The sequence below is a fragment of the Lepidochelys kempii genome, chromosome 6, assembly GCF_965140285.1.
Source record: "Lepidochelys kempii isolate rLepKem1 chromosome 6, rLepKem1.hap1, whole genome shotgun sequence".
NCBI lineage: Eukaryota > Metazoa > Chordata > Testudines > Cheloniidae > Lepidochelys > Lepidochelys kempii.
In genome coordinates this window covers 133,354,929-133,382,641 of record NC_136385.1, presented here as the reverse complement: position 1 = coordinate 133,382,641, position 27,713 = coordinate 133,354,929, and positions in this window count along the sequence as shown.

Genomic DNA, 27,713 nt, shown 5'->3' with positions numbered 1-27,713 from the left:
CGCTTGTTGCATTAGGGGCACATTGCTGCCTATTTTCCAGTCTACTAATATTATAGTTTCCAGAACTTCAGCACTTAACACCTCTTAGACTTCACGTTCTTCCGTATTCTTTACCACTTCAGCCTACAATTAAAATCCGATCTGTTACCCATGAATTGCCTACATGATTATGTGATTAACTACATTCCTGTGTGAGTATTCTTTGGTGTAATCCCCCTTCAGGTGCATATGAGTTCAGTTCTAAACAAAAAATGCCCCCCTTTTGTCGGGGCAATGCCTTTAGCCTTTTTTGACTAGAGAACAAAATTGGAAAAGAGAGGTTGAGTGTAAATTGGTTGTTCCTCACATCGTTTTCTCTGTTCAGTAAAATGTTGCGATTTAAATGCAGAATCAGCAAACCTGGGGTCAATGAGGCATGAACAGATATATTTTATCTTCTGTAACACTCTGAATCCAGAGCTATGTAGGGAGTAATTACCGATAAAGTTACTTAATGCATGAGGTGTCAACAAGAAATGAACTTTCTGACTGGGGAGAAGAGTGTACCACTCTCACTTCGCAATACAATCAGCATTCCCTAAGCCAGATCTCAACCTGATAGAAAACAGACTGAGACAGCGTCCATGGAGGATTTCAAATATTAATAGTATGTAAAGAAAGAGCCGATAAAGACATCTTGTGTCTTTGAACAACAGAACTTATGTGCAATGTGCAATAGTCACCAATGCTCTAGTAGCGTCAATGACACTTTGACATTGCTTATTCAGCTCTCATTACTTTATTGCCATATCACGTTTTCCAAGGTCAGCATGAGTAGCAGATGATGGCCAGAAAAACAGAGGCAGTTTTCATGAGTTTGTTACCAGTGATACAGGCCCTTTTTTCTTTTTTTTTTAGTAAGAAAGTTAAAATACTTTTTCACCTTCATGAATAATATAGAAGACAATAGAGAATAAAATCTGATTAATCATTGATTGTCAAGTACCAATCTGAGAAGACAGCTTGGTTCTCTCAAGCTATATGGGACTGTAGGCTAAGAAGAAAACAAAGAACATCAGGTTCATGCTGGCAGTAACCCTGGCAATAGCAATCTTACTCTTTTCTATTCTAATGGTCTCTCTTTGCAGACACTCTTTGAACTAGAAGATTATTTTAATTCAGCAGTAAAGTGGTCACATGCATTCTCAATTTTTGAGAGTTTATTAAAAACCTGTGTCCAAAACATGGCTGTTGGCATCCTGTTAAACTAATTAATCTAAAGTAGCTAAGGTTTCACAGCTACTGAAATAACAAATGGAAGAAAAACACACTTGGGAAAATACTTGAGAGCTGATTTCTTTTTCTCATTTTTCCTTTTCTTTGGATCAGGTCCTCAGACTTTTTTTAAAGAAAAGGAAAAGACTTTGGTGGCTTTGGATTAAGCCCAGATTTATCAGAACAATAAAGAGCTATGGCCCCATTCGTGCAAAGACTTAAGCACGTGTCTAACTTTACAGACTGTGAGTAGCACCATTCATTTCACTGGCATTAGCCACAATGCACAATGTTTCATAGACTTTAAGGTCAGAACAGACCATTATGATCATCTAGTCTGACCTGCACGTTGCAGGCCACAGAATCCCACCTACCCACTGCTGAAATAGACCCTTAACTTCTGCCTGAGTTACTGAAGTCCTCAAATCATGGTTTAAGGACTTTGTTACAGAGAATTCACAGTTTAAACCTGCAACTGACCCATACCCCATGCTGCAGAGGAAGGTGAACCCCTGTTCTTCAGAGTCTCTGTCAGTCTGACCCAGGGGAAAGTTCCTTCCTGACTCCAAATATGACAATCAGCTAGATCCAAAGCATGTGAGCAAGACCCACCAGACAGATACCTGGGAAAGAATTCTCTGTAGTAATTCAGAGCTCTCCCCATCTAGTGTCCAGTCTCCCTCAGTTGGGGATTTTTGCTACTGGCAGTCACTGATGGGCCACAAGCCATTGTAAGCATTCCCATCATACCAACCCCTCATAAACTTCTCATACTCAGTCTTGAAACCAGTTAGGTTTTTTTCCCCTCTCTGCTCTCCTTGGAAGGCTGTTCTAGAACTTCAGTCCTCTGATGGCTTGAAACCTTTGCCTAATTCCGAGCCTAACCTTGTTGATGGCCAGTTTATATCCATTTGTTGTTGTGTCCACATTGGTGCTTAATTTAAATAACTCCTCTCGAGCCTTGGTATTTATCCCTCTGGTGTATTTATAGAGAGTGTGGTGGAAAAATTAACCACGCGTTGTGTTTGGATCAGAACAAAGCCTTTGTCCTTGGATTTTTTCTTCCACAGGAGCAATCACATCTCCACTCAGCCTTCTTTTGGTTAGGCTAAACAAGCCAAGCTTTTTGAGTCTCCTATCCTAAGATTTTCCGTTTCTCTCATCATCCTCGTAGCCCTTTTCCAAACTGTTCCAGTTTGAATACATATTTCTTAAACATAGACCAGAATTGCACACTGTATTCCAGATAAGCTCTCTCCAGTGCCTTGTATAATGGTACTAACACTTCCCTGTCTCTATTGGAAATACCTCACCTGATGAATCCTAGGACTGCATCAGTCTTTTTCATGGCCACATCACATTGATGGTTCAAAAAGAATGAGGAGTACTTGTGACACCTTAGAGATTAACAAATTTATTTGAGCATAACCTTTTGTGGGCTAAAACCCACTTCATCAGATGCATGCAGTGGAAAATACAGTAGGAAGATATATATACACAGAGAACATGAAACAATTGGTGTTTCCATACACACTGTAATGAGAGTGATCAGTTAAGGTGAGCTGTTACCAGCAAGAGAAAAAAACCCTTTTGTAGTGATAATCAGGATGGCTCATTTCCAACAGTTGACAATAAGGTGCGAGTAACACTAGGGGGGAAAATAAGCATTGGGAAATAGTTTTACTTTGTGGAATGATCCATCCACTCCTAGTCTTTATTCAAGCCTAATTTAATGGTGTCCAGTTTGCAAATTAATTCCAATTCAGCAGTTTCTCATTGGAGTCTGTTTTGGAAGTTCTTTTTTTTTTTTTTTTTTGTATTGCCACTTTTAGTGACCAGGGAGATTGAAGTGTTCTCCAACTGGTTTTTGACTGTTATAATTCTTGACATCTGATTTGTATCCATTTATTCTTTTACGTAGAGACTGTCCGGTTTGGCCAACGTACATGGCAGAGGGGCACTGTTGGCACATGATGGCATATATCACATTGGTAGATGTGCGGGTGAATGAGCCCCTGACGGTGTGACTGATGTGATTAGCTCCTATGATCGTGTCCCCTGAATAGATATGTGGACAGAGTTGGCAATGGGCTTTGTTACAAGGTCATCCAGATCTTCTTGTATAATTTTCCGGTACTCCTTAATATGGGCTATACCTCCCAATTTTGTGTAATCAGCATAAGAATATAACATAAGAACGGCCATACTGGGTCAGACCAAAGGTCCATCTAGCCCAGTATCCTGTCTGACGACAGTGGCCAAAGCCAGGTGCCCTAGAGGGAATGAACAGAACAGGGAATCATCAAGTGATCCATCCCCTGTCACCCATTCCGAGCTTCTGGCAAACAGAGGCTAGGGACACCATCCCTGCCCATTGCTGGACCTATCCTCCATGAACTTATCGAAAGTTAAATACATTGTTCAATTGAGCTTTGGTTGGTAAGTGCTAGTGGGTGCAAACTTGGGTCCTTTTGAAAGAACAGCATTCCAGAGCATGAAGTTTCTTTGCTATGCCCAGGGTGACTGCAATCTATGCAAGCAGGATGGCTCATCCACCTTCTTCTCAGATGCTATGGCTCTGTCCCCAGTCTCCCACATCCCAAACTAGTAAAGGTAGAATGTGACCTGTAAAGGTGACCCATTAAGAGCAGTGCCCAATCTCATACTGCTGTCATGTATATTTTATATGCACAGTCTGTGTAATACAGTGTATGGGATGCAAAATGAGGTGATGGCATTGTCTGAGATGTGGTACAGCATGGTCTCCTGCTCTTCCATGCCAACTGAAATAAAAACAATTAAAAATTGTAAAGCCCTGTTTGAAATCATTCTACTGCCATTTTTTTTTTTTTTTTTTTTTTTTTTGTTGAAGGCTTGTACTTAGACGAGATCAGCCCTGGGGTCAGGTAATTTCCTATTTAAATGAGATAGGTCCCAAGACCAATCCCGGAGGAACTACGCTAGTAACCTCTCTTCAGCTTGACAGTTCACCTTTCAGTGTGACCCACTGTAATCTCCCCTTTAACCAGTTCCTTGTCCACCTTTCAATTCTCAAATTAATCCCAATCTTCTCCAATTTAATTAGTAATTTCCCATGTGGTATACACACATTCAGATTTTCAGGATTAGAACCCACCACTTAAAAATAGCTTTTGTATCTCTTTTAAAAACACACACACAAAAATGTTGGCTACCATAAGTAAAATCTACTTGCATTTAAAAGCAATATTTTTAGAAAAGAACACAGAAAAAAAATGTACAAGCCACACTTCATTGGCCTATGTCAGGTTGGGTCATGTGAAGTAAAGCGATATATCCTGTTGTTGCAATAGGTTGAGCTTCATGGTAACTGCATCTTTGTCAACTCATATGAATGACTGAAATCAACTTAAAGAGCATAATTGCTAATGTTGTGTCCATCCGTTCCCCAGAGGTACACGCCAGTTACACATGGATGCATATTTTCTGGTGGCTTATTGCTATGTTCTCATGCTGCTCAGCTCTTCCATGTCACCCCATTCAAGCTTTTTGCCAAATTGCCATTTCTTCACACCAAACGCTTGCTCCTCTCACTCCAGTCCTAGCCCAACCTGTCCTGCTGCGGTGTACCCTTGCACAGAGGGAACAATTAGAGACTCCACATGGTAGGCAACTGTCCAGACAAAAAACTTGGAGCTATTAGACTTCAAAAAGTCCTGTGGCCCATGAACTTAGTGTATGGATCCTTGTCCAATAAACCCATGCTGATTTGCATTACTTATATTACTCTCCTTTAATTCTTTATTAACTGAGTCCTGTATCAGCTGTTACATCATCTTGCCCAGGATCAAGAACAGGTTGACAGGCCAATTCCCAGGTCATCCCATTTACCTTTTTTAAAAAAATTGGCATCCATTAACCTTCTTCCAGTCTTCAGGAGCATCCCCTGTGCTCCAAGACTTACTGAAAATTCTCTTTAATGATCAAGCGAGTTCCTCACCCAGCTCATTTAAAACTATTGGATGCAATTTATCTGGACCTGCTGATTTTAAAATGTCCAGTATTAATAGTTTCTGCTTAACAACCTCCATAGAAACCAATGGAATCAAAAGTTTTATCATTACCATATGATGAGACATTATCATCTGTTTTTCCCCCTGAAATACAGACCAGAAATATTTATTGAACACTTCTGCCTTTTCTGCATTATAAATGATCATTTTACCGTTTCTATTTAATAGTGGACTGATACCATTGTCATCATTCTTTTTTGTTCCTGAAATAGTGAAACAATTCCTCCTTACTCTCCTTAACGCTGCTGGCCATAGAGTTTGCCTTGTGGCCCTTGGCTTCCCTTAGCAATTTCCTACAATTCCTAACTTCAGATTTATATTCATTACTATCAATTTGCCCTTTCTTCCATCTCTGTATGTATGTGTGTGGGTATATACATATATATTTACAACTGCCTTCACATCCCCTCTAAACCAAGTCTATTTCTTAACCAGTATGGCCTTTTTCCTTGATTGTGCGGGGGTGGGACTTTTTAGGCATCTAGTAAAGTGTTCTTAAATTATTCACAATAATCATTCAATTTTTTTTCTGATTATATTTTTCGTCTCAGCTGATTTGGCTCATATTTATTTCCAGTTTTGTGAAATTGGACCTATTATTTATTTATTTATTTTTACTGGTTTGGACTCTATCCTGCTTGCACATTATAAATGTGACCAAATCATTTGCACCTAAGCTACCATTAATTTTCAGTTCCGTGACCAGTTCCTCTTTATCCATTAAGACAAGGTCTAATAAAGAATTCTCTGTGTTGGCTGCAACGCTTTTTGAGTTAGGAAATTGTCAGCTGTAACATTTAGAAATTCCAAGGACATTTGTGCACTGGCAGCATGAGACCTCCGGAATGTGTCGCTCAGATTGAAGTCCCCCATGATCACACAGCTTTTTGCCTACCCATTATAGATAGGTGCATATGGTGCTGGTCATCCTGTTCCCTAGTGTGATTTGGTGCTCTGTAGCAGACACCACCACATACCTCATCTTGTGCTTTATCTGTCAGGACATTAATCTGCAAGCATTCAAGCTCATTTTCTTCCAAGTAACTTGAAAACAGCTAATGCAATTTTTGACATAGATTGCCATTCTCCCTCCCCGTTTACCCACACCATTCTTACTAAATAGGTTATAATTAGGGATTGTAACACTCCAGTGTGCAAATCATCCCACCAGGTTTCAGTGACATCAACAAGATTGAATATATGCTGATAAATGAACAATTTCCACGTTTCTTGGTGTAGAGACAATTCAAGAACTCTTCTCTTCCTGTCCTTCAGTTCCTTGATTAATTTTGTTCTTAACATCTCAATTTTGCGCTGAGCGTAGATGCCGACTCCGTGCGTGCTCTGGGACTGGAGCAGCCATGGGGAAAAACAGTGGGTACAGCAGCTTCCCCTATCAATCCCTCCTCTCCCGCCCAGTGCTTCCCACCAACCAGCAGGCCCCACTGATCAGTGCCTCCTCCTCCCCGACCAGTGCCTCCCGCCAGCGGGCCCCACTGATCAGCGCCTCCTCCTCCCTCACCATGCCTCCTGCCTGCCGCGATCAGCTGTTTTACAGCATGCAGGAGGCTCGTGGGGGGGGGGGAGGAGCAGGGACACACCATGCTCAGCGGAGGGGGCAGAATGGGGTGGGAAGAGGCGGGGTGGGGACTTGAGGGAAGACGTGGATTTGGGGGCAGGCCCTGGGACAGAGCCAGGGGTTGGAAAGTTGGCGCCCATGGTGCTGAGTTCTCATATCTTCCTTCTTTTTACTCTCCCCTTTTGCTGTTCATTTAACTCAGGCCTTGTCTACACTTACCGGGGTTCAATGCAGTCGATTTAGCAGATCGCTCTCCCATCGACTCCTGTACTCCACCTGAACGAGAAGCGCAAGGGGAGTCGATGGGAGAGCGTCACTGTTGCATAGTGTGGCTGCCCCGGTAAGTAGATATAAGTACGTCTACTTCAGCTACGTTATTCACATAGCCAAAGTTGCGTAACTTAGATCGATCTTCCCCGTAGTGTAGACAAGGCCTCACTCCTGACTCTCTAGCCATCCTGTCCCCAATATTTAAAGATGGGTCACACAATTAATGCAAATCAACATGGGTTTATGGAAAACAGAACCTGTCAAACTCACCTTATATCTTTTTTTTTATGCCATTAATAAATGCAATAGTGGTGATGTAATCGACTTCTAGAAGGCATTTTGATTAAAGAACTAGAATGATATAAAATTAACATGAGGGACAAGGTGGGTGAGGTAATATCTTTTATTGGGCCAAGTTCTGTAGGTGAGAGAGACAAGCTTTCCAGAAAAAGAGAGCTATACTTCAGGTCTGGGAAAGGTATTCTGAGCCTCACAGCTAAATGCAAGGTGGAACAGATAGTTTAGGGTAAGTACTTAACACATATTCTAAGAACAATTCAAGGTAGAGTGGTCTGTTAACACCTCTGCAGACATAGGACAAAAAGTGTTTTGTTGTAAAAAGCCATAAATCCAGGATCTCTGATTGTGAGTGTTTAGCAGAATTATGAATTTATGATCGCAGGCTCATCTTTTGAAAGTGTTGTGCAGGCTTCCTTTTGAGGATGAGGACTGAGAGGGTGATCACTTTGTGAAAAGTGCTCACCCACAGGTGATGTTAGCATCAGGGTTAGGGTCAGCCTCACCTCAGTCCCTGGAAAAATCATGGAGCAGGTCCTCAAAGAATCAATCCTGAAGCACTTGCATGAGAGGAAAGTGATCAGGAACAGCCAGCATGGATTCACCAAGGGAAGGTCATGCCTGACTAATCTAATCGCCTTTTATGATGAGATTACTGGTTCTGTGGATGAAGGGAAAGCAGTGGATGTATTGTTTCTTGACTTTAGCAAAGCTTTTGACACGGTCTCCCATAGTATTCTTGTCAGCAAGTTAAGGAAGTATGGGCTGGATGAATGCACCATAAGGTGGGTAGAAAGCTGGCTAAATTGTCGGGCTCAACGGGTAGTGATCAATGGCTCCATGTCTAGTTGGCAGCCGGTATCAAGTGGAGTGCCCCAGGGGTCGGTCCTGGGGCCGGTTTTATTCAATATCTTCATAAATGATCTGGAGGATGGTGTGGATTGCACTCTCAGCAAATTTGCGGATGATACTAAACTGGGAGGAGTGGTAGATACGCTGGAGGGGAGGGATAGGATACAGAAGGACCTAGACCAATTGGAAGATTGGGCCAAAAGGAATCTGATGAGGTTCAATAAGGATAAGTGCAGGGTCCTGCACTTAGGACGGAAGAACCCAATGCACAGCTACAGACTAGGGACCGAATGGCTAGGCAGCAGTTCTGCGGAAAAGGACCTAGGGGTGACAGTGGACGAGAAGCTGGATATGAGTCAGCAGTGTGCCCTTGTTGCCAAGAAGGCCAATGGCATTTTGGGATGTATAAGTAGGGGCATAGCGAGCAGATCGAGGGACGTGATCGTTCCCCTCTATTCGACATTGGTGAGGCCTCATCTGGAGTACTGTGTCCAGTTTTGGGCCCCACACTTCAAGAAGGATGTGGATAAATTGGAGAGAGTCCAGCGAAGGGCAACAAAAATGATTAGGGGACTGGAACACATGAGTTATGAGGAGAGGCTGAGGGAGCTGGGATTGTTTAGCCTGCAGAAGAGAAGAATGAGGGGGGATTTTATAGCTGCTTTCAACTACCTGAAAGGGGGTTCCAAAGAGGATGGCTCTAGACTGTTCTCAATGGTAGCAGATGACAGAACGAGGAGTAATGGTCTCAAGTTGCAGTGGGGGAGGTTTAGATTGGATATTAGGAAAAACTTTTTCACTAAGAGGGTGGTGAAACACTGGAATGCGTTACCTAGGGAGGTGGTAGAATCTCCTTCCTTAGAGGTTTTTAAGGTCAGGCTTGACAAAGCCCTGGCTGGGATGATTTAACTGGGAATTGGTCCTGCTTTGAGCAGGGGGTTGGACTAGATGACCTTCTGGGGTCCCTTCCAACCCTGATATTCTATGATTCTATGATTCTATGATTCTATGTGGTGTTTTCCTCTTGTATCATTTTCCTGTGTGAGTTCATTGCAGAACACAGTGATTATCTGGTTTCACCCACACCATTGTTATTGGGGTATTTAGTGCAGTGGATGAGATCCACCACATGTTGTGATAGGCATGCACATGATCCACAAATTTTGAAAGGTGTGTTGTGGGGGGTGTTGTTCATTGCAACAATAGAGATATGACTGCAGGTTTTGCATGGATTGTTCTGACAGGATTTGGTGCTGCTTTGAGTTGGTGTGTTCTGGTCTGTCGGGAGCTTGTTCTTCTGATGACCTTGGAGAGGTTTTTTGGAGGGCGGGGTGTTTGAAGACCAGAGTGAGGGTTCAGGAAAGATTTGAGAATGGGGTTGTAGTTGTTTGATGATACTCATAGATATAGGGGTTCCAGTGTGGGGTGGTAGGTGACAACTAGGAGTGTGTGGTCAGAGGGGATTTTATTTTTGTATTGAAGCAGGTTCTCCCAGGGCATTTGTGGGGCCCGTTTCATGATGTGATATACTTCTCTGGTAGAGTGTTATTATTTGGTGAAGGCAGTTTTAAGTGTGTTAAGGTGAATAGCCTGGACTTTCTCCTTGGAGCATATTCTGTGGTATCTGAGTATCACATAAAATTAATATGGCACACATTAAATGGATTAAAAACTGGCTAAGCAATAGGTCTCAAAATGTAACTGCAAATGGGGTGGATGTGTTTCCAGTGGGGTCCCACCAGGATCAGTTCTTGGCCCTACACTATTTAACATTTTTTGTCAATGACAGAATGGCAATACTGGGTCAGCACAATGGTCCATCTAGCCCACTATCCTGTCTCTCACAGTAGCCAGTGCCAGATGCATCAAAGAGAATTAAAAGGCATTTTTGAGTGATCCCTTCCCTGTTAACTAGACCCAGACCTGGAAGCAAACATAAAAAAATCATCACTGATAAAGTCTGCAGATGAGACAAAAACTGGGGAGGTGGTAATGAAGAAGGCAGGTCACTGACTCAGAGTGATCTGGATGACTTGATAAATTGGAGGCAAACGTTTTAATATGGCTAAATGTAAATGTATACACCTAGGAAAAAGCAAGCCATAGATACGGGATGGGGAAGTCAATCCTGGGAAGCAGTGAATCTGAAAAAGATTTGGGGGACAGTAGATAAAGAGCTGAACATGAGCTCCCAGTGCAATGCTGTGACCAAAAGAGTTAATACAATCCTGGGATGCATAAACAGGGGAATCTCAAAAAGGAGGAGAGAGGTTATTTTACCTCTGTATTTGGCACTAGTGCAACCTCATTTGGAATCCTGTGTCCAGTTCTGGTGCTCACAATTCAAGAAGGATGTTGATCAACTGGAGAGGATTCAGAGAAGAGCCACGAGAATGATTAAAGAATTTAACAAACCTGCCTTAGAGTGACAGGCTCAATCTATTTAGCTTAACAAACAGAAGGTTGAGGGGTAACTGGATTACAATCTGTAAGTATCCATATGGGAAAGAAACATTTCAAAATGGGCTCTTCAATCTAACAAAGAAAGGTGTAACACAATCCAATGGCTGGAAGTTGAAGCTACAAGCTTCTATAAGTACTGCACTTAGGAGGGAAGAATCCCATGCTCTGCTACAGACTAGGGATCGAATGGGGAAAAGGACCTAAGGGTTACAGTGGACAAGAAGCTGGAGATGAGTCAACAGTGTGCCCTTGTTGCAAAGAAGGCCAATGGCATGTTGGGATGTACAATTAGGGGCACTGCCAGCAGATTGAGGGACGTGATCGTTCCCCTCTATTCAACATTGGCGATGCCTCATCTGGAGTACTGTGTCCAGTTTTGGGCCCCACACTACAAGAAGGATGTGGAAAAATTGGAAAGAGTCCAGCAGTGGGCAACAAAAATGATTAGGGGACTGGACTACATGACTTATGAGGAGAGACTGAGGGAACTGGGATTGTTTAGTCTGCAGAAGAGAAGAGTGAGGGGGGATTTGATAGCAGCCTTCAACTGCCTGAAAGGGGGTTCCAAAGAGGATGGATCTAGACTGTTCTCAGTGGTAGCAGATGACAGAACAAGGAGTAATGGTCTCAAGTTGCAGTGGGGGAGGTTTAGGTTGGATATTAGGGAAAAAAAATTTCACTAGAAGGGTGGTGAAGCACTGGAATAGGTTACCTAAAGAGGTGGTGGAATCTCCTTCCAAAGAGGTTTTTAAGGGCAGGCTTGAGAAAGCCCTGGCTGGGATGATTTAGTTGGGGATTGGTCCTGCTTTGAGCAGGTGGTTGGATTAGATGACCTCCTGAGGTCTCTTCCAACCCTGATATTCTATGATTCTACCAAACTGAGACTAGAAATAAGGTGTGCATTTTTGACAGTCACAGTAATTAAATATTGGACCTACTTACCAACAGTGGTGGTGGATTCTGCATCACTGACAATATTTATAACTAGATTGGATTTTTTTCTAAAAAATCTGCTCTAGAAATTATTTTGTGGATGTTCTCTGGCCTGTGTTATACAGGAGATGAGAGAAGATGATCACAGTAGTCTCTTCTGGCCTTGTAATCTATCAGTTTTCCATTGTATATATTAGCACTCCTAATGATAGGGGGTGGGGGGAAAAGGGGGAAATTCTGGCCCCAGTAAAATCAATGAGAATTTTGCCATTGGCTTTGCTGGGAACAGGATTTCACCGACAGGATTTTGGGTCTAATACAGTGATACTCAGACCTCCATGCTTCAGGAGTCAAATAAATTGGCGATCAACATTATCCAAAAGAGCCACAGTAGTGTGAATTCATTGTTTATATATAATTCTCAAAGCAAAATTTTATCAACTACAATTGGTTAATAACATAGTAAAAGCCTTCTGTTTGGTTAATAATGTAGATTGGTTAATAATTAATTCACTCAGTGTTTCTTATACCATGTGCTTCAAAGAGCCACAGGAGAGAGACACTTTAAAGAGCCACTTGGGCTCCCGAGACTCAGTCTGAGTATCGCTGGCCTGATCCTTCTCTAATGAAGTCAATAGTCAAGGCTCCATTGACTACAGTGGGAGCAGGACCAGGCCTTAAATTGTAAATAAAAGCTGACCACAGACAGTTGGACAGGTCGGTAATGCTGTGTGGCCCCATCCCTTCCGACTTCGTGTTAGCTAAGCAGTCTAAATATACTGACTATATATTTATATATTTTTCTAATGCTTCTCTCATAGTAGATACAACAATTTAGAGAAAATTAGAAATGGACAAGAGTGAGGGAACAATCTGACTAATGAAAGCCCAGCTAGGGCAGAGCAAACCAGATTGAATAAAATAGTTATCACTCCGTATAAGAAATCCCAGGATCTGCGACCTGCTCAGCTATTTATTGGGATACATCTGTAGTATAAGATTCCAGGAATCTGTATATCACTCTGAAGCCTAAAATGTCTGTAGAGTCAATGTGAAGTGGTTCATGCAGCAACAAGCATGGCTCAGAGCACTTTTTGTTCAGAATATCACCAGCTTGAATCATCATCACTGATTACATCCATGCAATGTACAACTACAGTAAGGGATATCTCTATAATATGCCAAGAGTCATAGACCACTGTCATTAGAGAGGTAACGTAACCAATTACCATCCGTACACGACAGCTAATTTCATGCAACAATTTCATTAGTTGTATGAAGGAGACTGCACAGATGGTGTATTACTTGGCCCAGCTGTCGCACCCATGCACCAATCTGCCATCCCCACAAATCTCCTGGCACAACCTCCACAGACGTAAATCAATACAACCAGTGTAGCCAATAACATCAAATATATAGCCCCTCACCACAGCACACACCCTTCATTCAACCACCTTCACACAACTCTCTCAGTACAACACCAATGTGTGAGACACATGTTACTCCCCTTTTTTTGCAAACAACTCTTGTCTTAGAGCTGACAAACTCACTACATCAAGCACATTGTTTATAGGGCATTAGTCCAAAAAAGGTAACATGTAAGGCCTCTATTGAAAGCTTTCAACTTATCAGTGTTCATAGTCGTGGTGTGTGTACAAGTGATATTTACGGAACAATGTAACTATATTTCTGCCCTTAAAGTTAAAAGGAGTCGCCGGGGGTAATATTATTCGGTGACATCCTATTCATTCAGAAGGGAGTTTCCTCTCCTTCCTGGTTAGCCAATCATGCAAGGCAAGGCTGATTGCCCCATCACAGAACAACCAATAGAAACCCATCGAAGACAACTGCAAGCAATCAAAACCAGTTGGAGGTAAAAGTGGAACATGATCACACCCAGAGGATCATCCTGTCAGTGAATAAAGACAAAAGAACATTTCAATTTAACATAGGGTGGGAGAGAGACTCTGGATCCATTCATTGAGGAGACATCTTGTCGAGCAGCGGTATTTTTCATGAGAGATTAGTTCCTGTGAAGACAGCCAATTCTGCATTGGAGTAAACTTGTGGAGGGAACCTCCTGTATTAGATAGGAAAGGTAACTATTAATGAATGTAATGCGAGCTTGGTGTTTTATGATTTTGTTTTGTATTGTAACCATTTATTTTCATAGATTCCAAGACCAGAGGGGACCATTGTGATCATCTAGTCTGACTTCTTTTATAGCACAGAGAATTTCCCCAAAATAATTCATAGAGCAGATCTTTTAGAAAAAAAAATCTAGTCTTGATTTTAAAATTGTGAGTGATGGAGCATACAACACGATTCTTGGTAAATAGTTCCAATGGTTAATTACCCACATTGTCAAAAATGTAAGCCTTATTTCTAGTCTGAATTTGTCTAGTTTGAACTTCCAACCACTGGATCTTGTTAGACATTTCTCTGCTAGATTGAAGAGCCCATTATTAAATATTTGTTTCCCATGTAGATACCTAAAGATTGTGATCAAGTCACTCCTTAACTTTCTCCTTGTTAAGTTAGATTGAGCTCTTTGAGTCTATTTATCACTGTAAGGCAGGTTTTCTAATCTTTTAATCATTTTCATGGCTGTTCTCTGACCCCTCTCCAATTTATCAACATCCTTCTTGAATTGTGGGCACCAGAACTGGGCAAAGTATTCCAGCAGTGGTTGCACTAGAGCCAAATGCAGAGGTAAAATAAACTCTCTACTTCTACTCAGGATTCCCCTGTTTCTGCACCCCAGGATCGCATTACCGCTTTTTGCACAGCATCACACGGGGAGGTCATGTTTAGTTGTTTATCTACCACAACCCCCAATCCTTTTTCAGAGTCACTGTTTCCCAGGATAGAGTCCCCCATCCTGTAAGAATGGCCTGCATTCATTGTTCCTGGATGTATACATTTACATTTAGCTGTATTAAAATGCATATTGTTCGCTTGTGCTCTGAATCAGTGACCTGTCCTCTTCATTACATACCACTCCCCAAATCTGTGTGTCATCTGGAAAGTTTATCAGTGCTGATTTTATGTTTTCTTCCAGGTCACAGATAAAAATGTTAAGTAGTGTGAGGTGAAGAACTGATCCCTGCAGGATCCCATTGAAAACACACCCATTAGCTGACGATTCCTTGTTTGCAGTTACATTTTGAGACCTCTCCATTAGCTAATTTTTAATCCATTACTCTCTCTTGTTCTCGAAGAATCTCTCCTCTTTCTTAAATAAACCTCCTTTTGTTTCATTGCAAGTGCTGTGTGGGTTACAGGAGCAGTGGGTCAAGGTGCAGCTGGTAAACTGGGGTACACTGCTCCTTTGAATGCAGAGGATCTGGGATTTCTGTAAGTAGTCGGTGTCAGGGAGTGGATACCACAGCAGAATGCTTCAAAGGACTCAGGGACCGGGGTGCACCAGGTGTCAACCTGCAGAGAAAAGGCAGGGCTGGTGTAGCCCAGAGGAGAGTGCCCAGAAGGTTTAGTGTGAATGGCTAACAGGCTGGCATGTTAGGGAGCTAACACCCATCCAAGCACTGGCAAGACAGCTTCTTGCTGGAGTCACGAGGCTACAAGGTGACTCTCAGTCCTGGGTACCCAGAGCCCTGTCACGCCATACACAGATCACTGTAGCCACCCACATGTCAACACAAGCAGCACACACAATAACCCCAAGCGTCATGCTGAAGCCTAGAATAGCTGTTGAATCAGTGGGCAGAAACAGAAACAGGGTCAGGCATGACAGAAAGCATTTTTTGTTTCGAATATCACTGGCCTGAATCGTCCCTAGCATTCACAGGCTGCTCCTTTCCAGGTTTAAGTTCACAGCCATTTTTGGCTTTTTTACACGTACAACTTAGTTAGGGACTTTGGTATGATTTAGTTGGAGTTGGTCCTGCTTTGAGCAGGGGATTGGACTAGATGACCTCCTGAGGTCTCTTCCAACCCTGATCTTCTTCTTCTATGACTTTATGAATTGCACCCATGTGACGCCACAGACTTTCAGCTCCAAGTACAATTATAAAAATCAATTGGCTCCAGCATTTAACTATTATTTATACATTTGCAATGGTGATTGTAACATCAGATACCTTAAAATGACCTCTTCTCACCATGTACTATCAATAGAATAATCTCATGTCAACCTCAGGACAAAATTCTACAATTGCCCCAAATTATGAGGATAATTTTATTTCACATCAAAATTTGCATTTCTCCCCAGCAACTAGGATGCCATTTTACTAGTATTACAGAAAAACGTTTACATCATGTATGCATCATGAACCAGGTGATACGAGAAACGTTGTCATTCACCAAGGAAGTGACTCTCATTCCTTTTGAAGGTGTCATCACTAGTAGAGTTGGTCAGGAATTTTTCAACTAAAAGTTTTTTGTCAAAAAATGCCGATTCATCTCCACTGAAACTGCTTGTGAAACAGGTTTAGATTTCATGAATCTTCTGACTCAAAAAATGCTGAAAAAAAGTTTCAAAAGTGCGTAAATATTTTATTTTGACATTTTCAATATGAAAAAAATCTGCTTTCTGATTCAACACTTTTTGTTGTGAAGTTTAAGCTAATTAGACTCGATTTTTTTTAAAAAAGGTTGAAATTGAAACCAAATGTTCTGAAATGATCAAAACAAAACATGAATCAAAACTGGTTTTGTGGTTTGTGAATATTTCAGATTTTGAATTTCAGCCTGAATTGAGATGACAAAAAAAATTGCACTCCCTGTAAATGTTTCTCACCCAGCCTTAATCGTTCATCATTTCCTTGCCTTTCTATTTCCTCTCCTTAGCTTTTGGAACACTTTGGGGCCTCTTTTCTCTAGCGGTATCTGTGGTCTTAAGCCCCAAACTTTGCAGGCCTCCTTAAGGTTGGATCATCTCCTGCTGATGTAAATCTGACGTGGTGACTCTTAAACAACCCTACACAGTTCCCAGTTGCTCTGATGGCCCACTGGCGTTACCAACAGGCTACATAATTGATAGAAGCCTGAAGAAGACCAGACAACACAGAACCAGCCCAGAATGCCAATGTCTGCCCCACTCCCATTCAGTCATGCAGCATATTCCTCAGCTGCAGTTGTGCAACTGGGCCTGGGGCTTGCATTTACTTTTCAGAAGGTTTAGAAGGAGGTTTAAGGAAATGAGACCCACCTTGTCCAGTTTCTTTTTTTTCTCTTTCTGCATGCCTTTGCCTTCTGAATAATACCCTTATCATGAGACTGGACCGCTGTCAACAAAAGTGAGGGCAGCTCCAAACAATGGACTAAGGAGAGTGGTGAGGGATACACACATGGGGAAAATATTTCTGAGAAGATATTAAAGATAATTAGAAGGTGTCAGTCTGCAGGGGAAAAATACACCAATATTATCCTTTTCTTAAAATCAAGGATTACTCCAGCTGCTTTTAGTCTCTGCGAGAAAACAAAGAAACATGTGGTCCGTGCTGTTGTAGGCCATAGAAGTGACTGCAAAGCTCTCAGATGAAAAACATAGACATGATTTTAAATTCTACTTGGTTACATTCAGGGTCACTGTATCAAAGACAAAGCCTAACTATTAAAAAGGAAGACGAGAATACTCTTTCAAGGTTGGCTACAGCCTTTCCTGCAGCTCTCTAACTCAAGCTCCGTGAAACTCAAAGTATGTCATTTTCATAGTAATTAGTTTAGGTTGTCTGATACATTAGCTTTCTATCACTGGAGAAGTGTCTAAACAACCTGTTTTTCACATAGTGTTTGGTAATCCGGGATAATCACCAAGGGGTAAGAAACAGAGATGTGCTTTGTTACAGATACTTACAATGGTTTTATACATAACTCCTCTCAGATACCGATCCTTACAAGCTGCAGTTTTGTGGATCGAGATGAACATGGGAATTCACAGACCGGATCAAACCACTTCTGAAATATCTGCTCTCAGCCATGATCAGAACCTGTAGAGGAAAGGGAAAGAAACCCTACAGTGGACAATTATATAAATTGCCCATAGAGAAGTTTCTGTCTAACTCAAGATTGTTAAAGGTGATCTTATTCCCCCAGCATGAGGGATAATAGAGCAGCTGTGTGGAGGACAGAAGTTCCATTTTGTGAAGGGTTTTGAGAGTGCGAAATTTCATTCCAAATTGGAATGAAAACTAAAATGTTCAGAATTCTCTGCAAAGGAGAATTCTGGCAAACAAAATGTTTCAGGTTGATTGAAATAATTTGTTTCTATTTTGACTTAATATTTTTGTATTATATTGTAATATAATACAAGTTTATATATACACACATGCACAATATAATGATAATATATATATATAATATATATAATAATGCAGAATACAAACATTTAATATGAATAATATTTTCCAAACTAAAAATCAAAATGACCAGTTCAGAAAGGTGCTAATGGGGTATTTCAAGGCTGTTTGAACTTTTTTCCCACATTTTCTGAACTCTGGTGAGACTGATGCAATTTCATTAAGTGTTTTGATTTAATCAGAACTGTATATTCTGATGGAATATTATTTAATTAAAGCTTCTCTTACCAGCTTTAGTTAATATCCTTTAATAAAAGTTATTTTTTTCCTTCTCTTTCATGATACTGTGTATATTATGATTATCCATACAAATGTCTAATCCCTTTTTGATTCTTACTAATCTTTTGGCCTCAATGGTATATTGTGGCAATGAATCCCATTGGCTGATTGTTCATGGCATAAAAAGAATTTCCTTTCATCAGTTGTAAATGTTTTTTGTTTGACGAAATATGACCAAAAGTGTCTGTGTTGATTGCATATTTCAGTCTGTATCCCAAATGTGATTTCTGTGCTTGACTTCTAAGACAGTGCGTAAGACTGACAAAGAGGGTCATGCAGTTCAAACACCTTCACCTGCCGAGGAGACACAGCTCATTGAGAATGAATGGGTCTAACTGCCTTATAATGGCCACACACGGGCATTCTCCAGGATAGGCCCTGGTGGACGCTCCCGCTGACTGGAAAAAAACAGTTTGAGCAAGCAGACTCAGAGACTCTCAGTGTGAGAAACAAGCCAGGAGAGAAGAACAACACAGAACATGCTAAAAGAAAAGAACACTTGTGGCACCTTAGAGACTAACAAATGTATTTGAGCACGAGCTTCCCTGAGCTGCAGCTCACTCCATCAGATGCTCGCCATCAGAACACGCTGACAGTTGTGACCAAGGTTTGCCACACAGACCTTGGTTGTGCGCTGGACCTGTTCTGTTCCTGTAGCTGATGAGGCAGGCCGGCCTCACTGAACTTGTAGTGAGGAGTATGATTAGATGAGACTAAACAGGCATGTTGACCACTTGTTGTTTTAAAATCCTTTTTCTCAAATTCCATGTTTCACCAAAAAATACAAATACAGTCTTTTGAGGAGGCTATTGGTCATGTATCACTGAGCGGGGGGGGGGGGGGGGGCGAAGGAAGGGACTCAATCCTACCAAATCAGATTTGCAGGGTGGTAAGTAGTTGGCATGTCGGACAGCTTCCCTGTGTCTCACACAGGTGAGCGCCAACGTTGCAAGACTGGTGTGGGAGAGAGACAGACCAGAAAGGAGACAGATGTGGAGCTAGCCCAGTAACTGAAATACTTCCATGAAACGTCCCCTAGCCTTGTACTCCATGAAAGGGTAAGTAGGAGTTCAGACCAGTCTGCTCCATACTATTTTAATCTATCTGTATTAGGTATGTGCTAAAAAGTCCCAGTTTCTCCAGTCTCTCTGTCTGTAGAATACTTTCCATGCTGGTAAGAATTTTCCTTACTTGTCTCCAGACCTCTCTATTTCTGCTATATCCTTTTTAGTAGATAAATGTATGCCAATGCCAGAATGGATGACTGTGATCATCTAGTCGGATCCCCTGCATAACACAGGCCGCTGGACTTCCCTGAAATAATTCCAGTTTGAACTGGAGCAGATCTTCTAAATAAACATATTTGAGATAAGATGACCAGAAACAAACACAGTCTCCCAAGTGATGGGCATGCTCTAGATTTATTTTTTTCAGTGTTACAATATGGTTATCATTTCCCAACCCAGTCTCCGGGTGAAGACGATGTTTCTGGGCTCTGTAACTTACTTTGGGTGCAAACAACTTTGGGGGCTCTGAATCTTGCTGGGCTCCGTGGTGTGCATGCCATTGCTTAAAGATGAAAACAAATCAGGTCCGTCAGTTACACCAATACATGTAGCAAACAATAAATAATGACATTTCATTGATGGTGGGTTGCAGAGTATAGGGTTGATTTCAGAGACCCCGCCCGTCACCACCTGCCGTTACAGATCCACGCTGCCTGCCACCACAGACCCATCCCGCCTGCCACCTGCCGTGACAGGCCCATCCCACCTGCCACCACAGACCCCTCTTGCCTGATGGCTGCCACCAAAGACCCCTGCCACCTGCCCCCACAGACCCATCCCACCTGCCACAAGAGGCCCATCCCGCCTACCACCACAGACCCCTCTTGCCCGATGGCTGCCGCCAAAGACCCCTGATGCTGCCCCCACAGACCCATGCCACCTGCCAGCACAAACCGCTCCCACCTGTCACATGCCACTACAGATGCATCCCACCTGCCACCCACTGCCACAGACGCCTCCTGCCTGACAGCTGATGCCACAGACCCATCCCGCCTGCCACCTCCCACCCATCCCACGTGGCTCAAGCCACCACAGGTCTAACCCATACATCACCACTCCCCATCTTCCTTACACCACCCCACCACCATAGATTTATCACACCGTACTCCCTTCTGCCACAGACCTATCCCATATGACACAAACCATCACAGACCCATCCCCTATGCCACCACCCACCACTATAGATCCACTCAGGCCACCACCACCTGCCACCGTCCTGCCACAGACCCATCCTGCCCTTCCCACATGCCAAAAACCCACCCCACAATGCCACCTGCGGCCACTTATTATCATAAACCAAACCCATGCACCACAACCCACCACAGACCTGTCCCAGACGGCACCGTCTGCTGCCACACACCCATCCTGAACCTCACCGGCTGCCACCACAGACTGTCCCACGCACCACTCCATACTGCCACCCGCCATCACAGATCCCGCTGATACCCACTCTCACAGATCCAGGACCCAATTCATCATCACAGACAAATCCAGTGCCCCAAATGCCATCCTAGACCAACAAATTAGACATTTAATTGAATCAAAAGCCAAATATTAAACAACTTAATTTAAGACAGCTGAGCCCTCGGCTGCAAGTCCAGGAGATACAGCATAGCCCCAACAGGGCATGTTCTGCCTTCCTGCCAGCTGGCATGTATGCTACAGTCATTAGCACACATGAGCTGGGGACACCTCTTCCCAGGAAAAGAACAGTGCAGCCTGAAGTGCCTTATAGCTGCCAGCTCTGAGCCATCCAGCCATATGCTGGCAGGGTGGTTCTCATAACAAACATATATCTGGGCATCACTCCACAGCTCCTCATTCCCAGGGAAAGCAAGATTTTTCCCTCAGACATTACAAGAGTGAACCACCCATTTACCAATCACATGAGCATCAAGGTGTATCTCTCTGTATTCCTGCCCTGTCATGAAGACAAAGCAGTCACACAAAAGAAAAAAAATGAACTAGAGAAACTTTAGCCATCTTTTTACACCTTCTCTCTCTCCAGTATGTTGTGGGTCACCTTTACATCACACTGTGGAAGAGAACATAACCTTTCTTTGGTCACTTGCATCCACAGGAAATACAGAACGTAAATTTCACCTTAAACTTGTGGCCAGCAAAATAACGCTGGTGGTGTTCTACAGAGGTGAAATATACAAGTTAATTCATCTTTAAGAGTGTGACCTATAGTTATTGATATCAATGAATGATAATAAAATGAGAGTAACTTGCATTAAGGTTAATGAAATAGAGATAATATCAGAATTGACTAAGAACATAAGAACAGCCATACTGGGTTAGACCGGCGCTGTCTTCCGCCATTGACCAGTGCCAGGTGCCCCAGAGGGAATGAACAGAGCAGGTAATCATCAAGTGATCCATCCCCTGTCATCCATTCAATCATAGAATCATACAATATCAGGGTTGGAAGGGACCTCAGGAGGTCATCTAGTCGAACCCCCTGCTCGAACCAGGACCAATCCCCAACTAAATCGTCCCAGCCAGGGCTGTGTCACCCTGGGCATTAAAAACCTCTAAGGAAGGAGATTCCACCACCTCCCTAGGTAACGCATTCCAGTGCTTCACCACCCTCCTAGTGAAAAGTTTTTCCTAATATCCAACCTAAACCTCCCCCACTGCAACTTGAGACCATTACTCCTTGTTCTGTCACCTGCTACCACTGAGAACAGTCTAGATCCATCCTCTTTGGAACCCCCTTTCAGATAGTTGAAAGCAGCTATCAAATCCCCCCTCATTCTTCTCTTCCGCAGATTAAACAATCCCAGTTCCCTCAGCCTCTCCTCATATGTCATATGTTCCACTTCTCTAAGCATTTTTGTTGCCCTTCGCTGGACTCTCTCCAATTTTTTCACATCCTTCTTGTTGTGTGGAGCCCAAAACTGGACACAGTACTCCAGATGAGGACTCACCAATGTCGAATAGAGGGGAACGATCACGTCCCTCAATCTGCTGGCAATGCCCCTACTTATACATCCCAAAATGCCATTGGCCTTCTTGGCAACAAGGGCACACTGTCGACTCATATCCAGCTTCTCGTCCACTGTAACCCCTAGATCCTTTTCTGCAGAACTGCTGCCAAGCCATTCGGTCCCTAGTCTGTAGCGGTGCATGGGATTCTTCCATCCTAAGTGCAGGACTCTGCACTTGTCCTTGTTGAACCTCATCAGATTTCTTTTGGCGCAATCCTCTAATTTGTCTAGGGCCCTCTGTATCCTATCCCTACCCTCCAGCGTATCTACCACTCCTCCCAGTTTAATGTCATCTGCAAACTTGCTCAGGGTGCAATCCACACCATCCTCCAGATCATTAATGAAGATATTGAACGAAACCGGCTCCAGGACCGACCCTTGGGGCACTCTGCTTGATACCAGCTGCCAAGTAGACATGGAGCCATTGATCACTACCCATTGAGCCTGACAATCTATCCACCTTATCGTCCATTCATCCAGCCCATACTTCTTTAACTTGCTGGCAAGAATACTGTGGGACACCATTTCAAAAGCTTTGCTAAAGTCAAGGAGTAACACGTCCACTGCTTTCCCCTCATCCACAGAGCCAGTTATGTCATCATAGAATGCAATTAGATTAGTCAGGCATGACTTGCCCTTGGTGAATCCATGCTGACTGTTCCTGATCACTTTCCTCTCCTCTAAGTGCTTCAGAATTGATGCCTTGAGGACCTGCTCCATGATTTTTCCAGGGACTGAGGTGAGGCTGACTGGCCTGTAGTTCCCCAGCTCCTCCTCCTTCCCTTGTTTTTAAAGATTGGCACTACATTCGCCTTTTTCCAGTCATCTGGGACCTCCCCCGATCGCCATGAGTTTTCAGAGATAACGGCCAATGGCTCTGCAACCACATCCACCAACTCCTTTAGCACTCTCGGATGCAGCGCATCTGGCCCCATGGACTTGTACTCGTCCAGCTTTTTTAAATAGTCCCAAACCACTTCTTTCTCCACAGAGGGTTGGTCACCTCCTCCCTATGCTCTCCTGCCCAGTGCAGCAGTCTGGGAGCTGACCTTGTTTGTGAAGACAGAGGCAAAAATAGCATTGAGTACATTAGCTTTTTCCACATCCTCTGTCACTAGGTTGCCTCCCTCATTCAGTAAGGGGCCCATACTTTCCTTGACTTTCTTCTTATTGCTAACACACCTGAAGAAACTCTTCTTGTTACGCTTAACATGTCTTGCTAGCTGCAACTCCAGGTGTGATTTGGCCTTCCTGATTTCACTCCTGCATGCTCGAGCAATATTTTTATACTCTTCCCTCGTCATTTGTCCAATCTTCCACTTCTTGTAAGCTTCTTTTTTTGTGTTTGGATCCCTCTTGTCCACATGCTTGTTGACCCCCTCAATGAATTCTAGTAGATTGGTGAGGCATGATTTCCCTTTACAAAAAACATGTTGACTCTTTCCCACGATATTTTGTTCAACTATGTGCCTGAAAACTTTGTTCTTTACTATAGTTTCAACCATTTTACCCCGTACTGAAGTCAGGCTTACCGACCTGTAATTGCCGGGGGTCACCTCTGGAGCCCTTTTTAAAAATTGGTATCACATTAGCTGTCCTCCAGTCATTTGTTACAGAAGCTGATTTAAATGATCGGTTACAGATGACAGTTAGTAGTCCTGCAATTTCACATTTGAGTTCCTTCAGAACTTTTGGGTGAATCCCATCTGGTCCTGGTGACTTATTGCTGTTTAGTTTATCGGTTTGTTTCAAAACCTCATCTAATGACATCTCAATCTGGGACAGTTCCTCAGATTTGTCACGTAAAAAGAATGGCTCAGGTTTGGGAATCTCCCTCACATCCTCAGTGATGAAGGGCCTTTTTGCCCCTCACTGCTTCTTTTACTTTGTTGGTGGCCACAGTGGCACTTTTTCATTCTCTTACTATGCTTTTTCTTTTTTTTTTAATTTGGGGTATACATATAAGTTGGGTCTCTATTATGGTGTCTTTAAAAGGTACAACACCAAAAGTGAAATCCCTGTAAGCTACATGGAAACTTTTTAATCTCTGTTTAACTAATCTTCTTGTTTTTGCGTAGTTCCCCTTTCTAAAATTAAATGCTACAGTGTTGGGCCACTGTGGTGTTTTCCCTGCCACAGGGATGTTACATTTAATTATATTATGGTCACTATTACCCAGCAGTCCAGCCATATTCACCTCTTGGATCTGATCTTGTGCTCCACTTAGCACTAGATCAGGAATTCCCTCTCCTCTGGTGGGTTCCAGGACTAGCTGCTCCAAGAAGCCGTCACTTAAGGTGTCAGGAAACTTTATCTCTGCATCCTGTCCAAAGGTGACATGTACCCAGTCAATATGGGGATGCTTGAAATCCCCCATTATTATTGAGTGTTTTTATTTTAATAGCCTCTCTGATCTCCCTGAGCATTTCACAGTCACTAGCACCATCCTGGTCAAGTGGTCAGTAACATATCCCTTCTGCTATATTCTTATTATTATATTCAAGCATGGAGTTACTATCCAGAGAGATTCTATGGTACAGTTTGGTTCATTTAAGATTTTTTTACTTCATTTGATTCTATGCTTTCTTTCAGATATAATGGCACTCCCCCACCAGCATGACCTGTTCTGTCCTTCCAATATATTTTGTACCCTGGTATTACTGTGTCCCATTGATTATCCTCATTCCACCAAGTTTCTGTGATGCCTATTACATCAGTAGCCTCATTTAATATGAGGCACTCTAGTTCAGCCATCTTATTATTTAGACTTCTAGACTGAAACACATATTAATAGATAATTATGGCTAAAAAGGGATAATCACAAATAATCAGCAATGTATGACAGGAGAATAAATAGTACGGTATATTGAACAGAAAAATATATGTGACAAAAATTTAAACCTGTCCCCAGATCTTGCTGTAAAATGTTAAAGTTTCCTTGGTTATGAAATTTAATAAACTTTCAATCTGAAATAGGCATTCCTATGTTTACATGTTGACTATCTTTTCCCTTATTTCCTTGACTTCATTATCTTTCTTACACTCAAATATGCTCCTTCTTATGAATAAAAATCACAAAAACTCCAGGTGATTTGTGAGGGTGTGTTGAATTTTGTTTGTTTTTTGTGAAATCTCGATGACAGCAAAAACCTTCAGAATTCCAAGTGCTCAACTTTTGTTGAGAACGTTTCTCAAAGCAATGCTGGAAAGCAAATGCCCTTTTAAGATGAATGGGAACGTTTGCATTTCTCTTTAATATTAGTTTGTCATCTGTCGAGCTGCAGAGTAAAGAAGAAAGCCATGCACTAGTTTACATAGGGAAGGTTACAGTCACAGCCAGCAGTCCCAGACACACTTTCTCTTTAAATAAATGTTTAGCGTCTGGAGAATCACTAGATCAGGCTGCAATATGCCCTGCAGTAGAGAGCGTCTCCACTGAAGCACTTCACGCAGTGCCCATTTACACCAGGGCTGAATTTTGCTCTAAATCCTACACTTGCATGGATTTTACACAACTCTTCATTTCCATTTTCCCAGTTCATAACTAACCATTTAAATTGGTTACAGTCATGAACTGCCTCACTGTCTAGTCACAAGGAGCAGAGTAATTTCAAATCCATGTTTCCCTTTGTATTCATTTTTTAGAATTATTGAAATTCTTATTGTATGCATTTGTTCACGTGACAGCAAAATAGACTTAAATTTATGCAAAAGTCTGGCAGGCAACATAATAAGGTGTAAGTACAGCAATGTATTCCACCAAGCAATGTCTGAGCCAAGAGTCTGTATTTTAGGAATGTGTTTCAAATGAAGCCTTTGAATATGCGTATTTAGTGTTGGAGGAATAACCTTGCAATAATCTCCATAGTGTATGTGGATCATATAAGAACATAAGAAGGGCCATACTGGGTCAGACCAATGGTCCATCTAGCCCAGTGTCCTGTCTTCCGACAGTGGCCATGGCAGGTGAACAGAACAGGGAATCATCAAGTGATCCATCCCCTGTCGTCCATTCCCAGCGTCTGGAAAACAGAGATTAGGCATGGGGTTCTCACAACAAATTTTCTGGTGGCCTCAGAGTGTGGCCACCAACTCTTACTGGCATGGGCGGTGGGTGGAGCCCCTCTTCGGGGAGGCTAGCCTCCAGTTCTGCTCCCTCCGCCCAAGCACCCCTGCAGCTGGCACCCTGAGAACCCCCCCGACTCCCTGCGGCCAGAGCAATGAGCCCTCCCCAGCCAGAGAAGCCCTGAGCTCCCCCACCCTCAGCCAGAGTACCCGAGCGCCCTCCTGCTTGGCCAGAGGAGCTCCAGGCCTCCCCTCCCCAGACCCCAAGCCGCCCATGAAAAGCCACAGCGTGACAGCGTCTCTTCCCAGAGAAGAGCTTTTGAGCTGCCCTAGGCAGGTTCCAGGGCGGCTGAGGAGGTGATACATGCGACTCAGCTTCCTGGGTTCCTCAGTAATTTCTCTGGAGTCCAGGGAAATTGCTGAGGAACCCAGGGAGCTGAACAGCTCGTACTCTGCCGCCCCGGAAACTGCATGGGGCAGAATAAAGCAAAAGCATTCCCCGGCCAGCTCACAAGGGGCTGTCCGGGGGTGGCAGAGCCTCCCCTGGCCTATTATCCCCCCCGCCCACTTGCTGGTGGTCACTCTGACAATTTTTCCAAAAAACCCCATAATTAACTTTAGGAAAAAAAAACAAATAAATATGCACAGACACCTGTCCAAATCATTATACTGTATGTAGGGTTTTTTTACTGACTCAATAATAAAAATAATGTACAGTTGTCTCTATTCTTTACTGGACCTAAACAGACTAGAAACACAAACAGGGTGCTTTGCACATTCTTGTCTTTTGTTGTTGTTGTTGTTCCTTTTGTTTTCAGATTTCCTGGCTAGTAAGTCTGCGGCTGTGAAAAGCGATACTTGTCTCTTAAAATCGCTTTTCACAGCCTCCCAGCTACCTCCTAAGTCTGCTGTGAAAAGTGACATTAACAAACATACAAATTTCAGATTTATTCAGCCCCGGCAAGCCTGGGGACCAATTAAGCCCTGGATGGGGAGGTGGGTAAGAAGGCAGCAGGGGCCAGGAACGATGTGGGGAGGGGGCATGAGCCTGGGAGATGGCACCCAGTGCTGAGCCCCGCAGCTGGAGCCTGATGCCCACCATCCTGGGCTGGAAGTCTGACCCCATCACCTCCGGGAAGGTGGGAACTCAGCGCTCTTGACCTCTGGGGCAGAAAGAGCAGCGCAGGGAGTGCCAGGCAATACACAGGGTTAGGAGACTTTACAAAATAGTGAGCCTTTTCCTTTCTGAACCATGCCCCAGTCTTGCCCGAGGCGCCATTCCTGGAGAA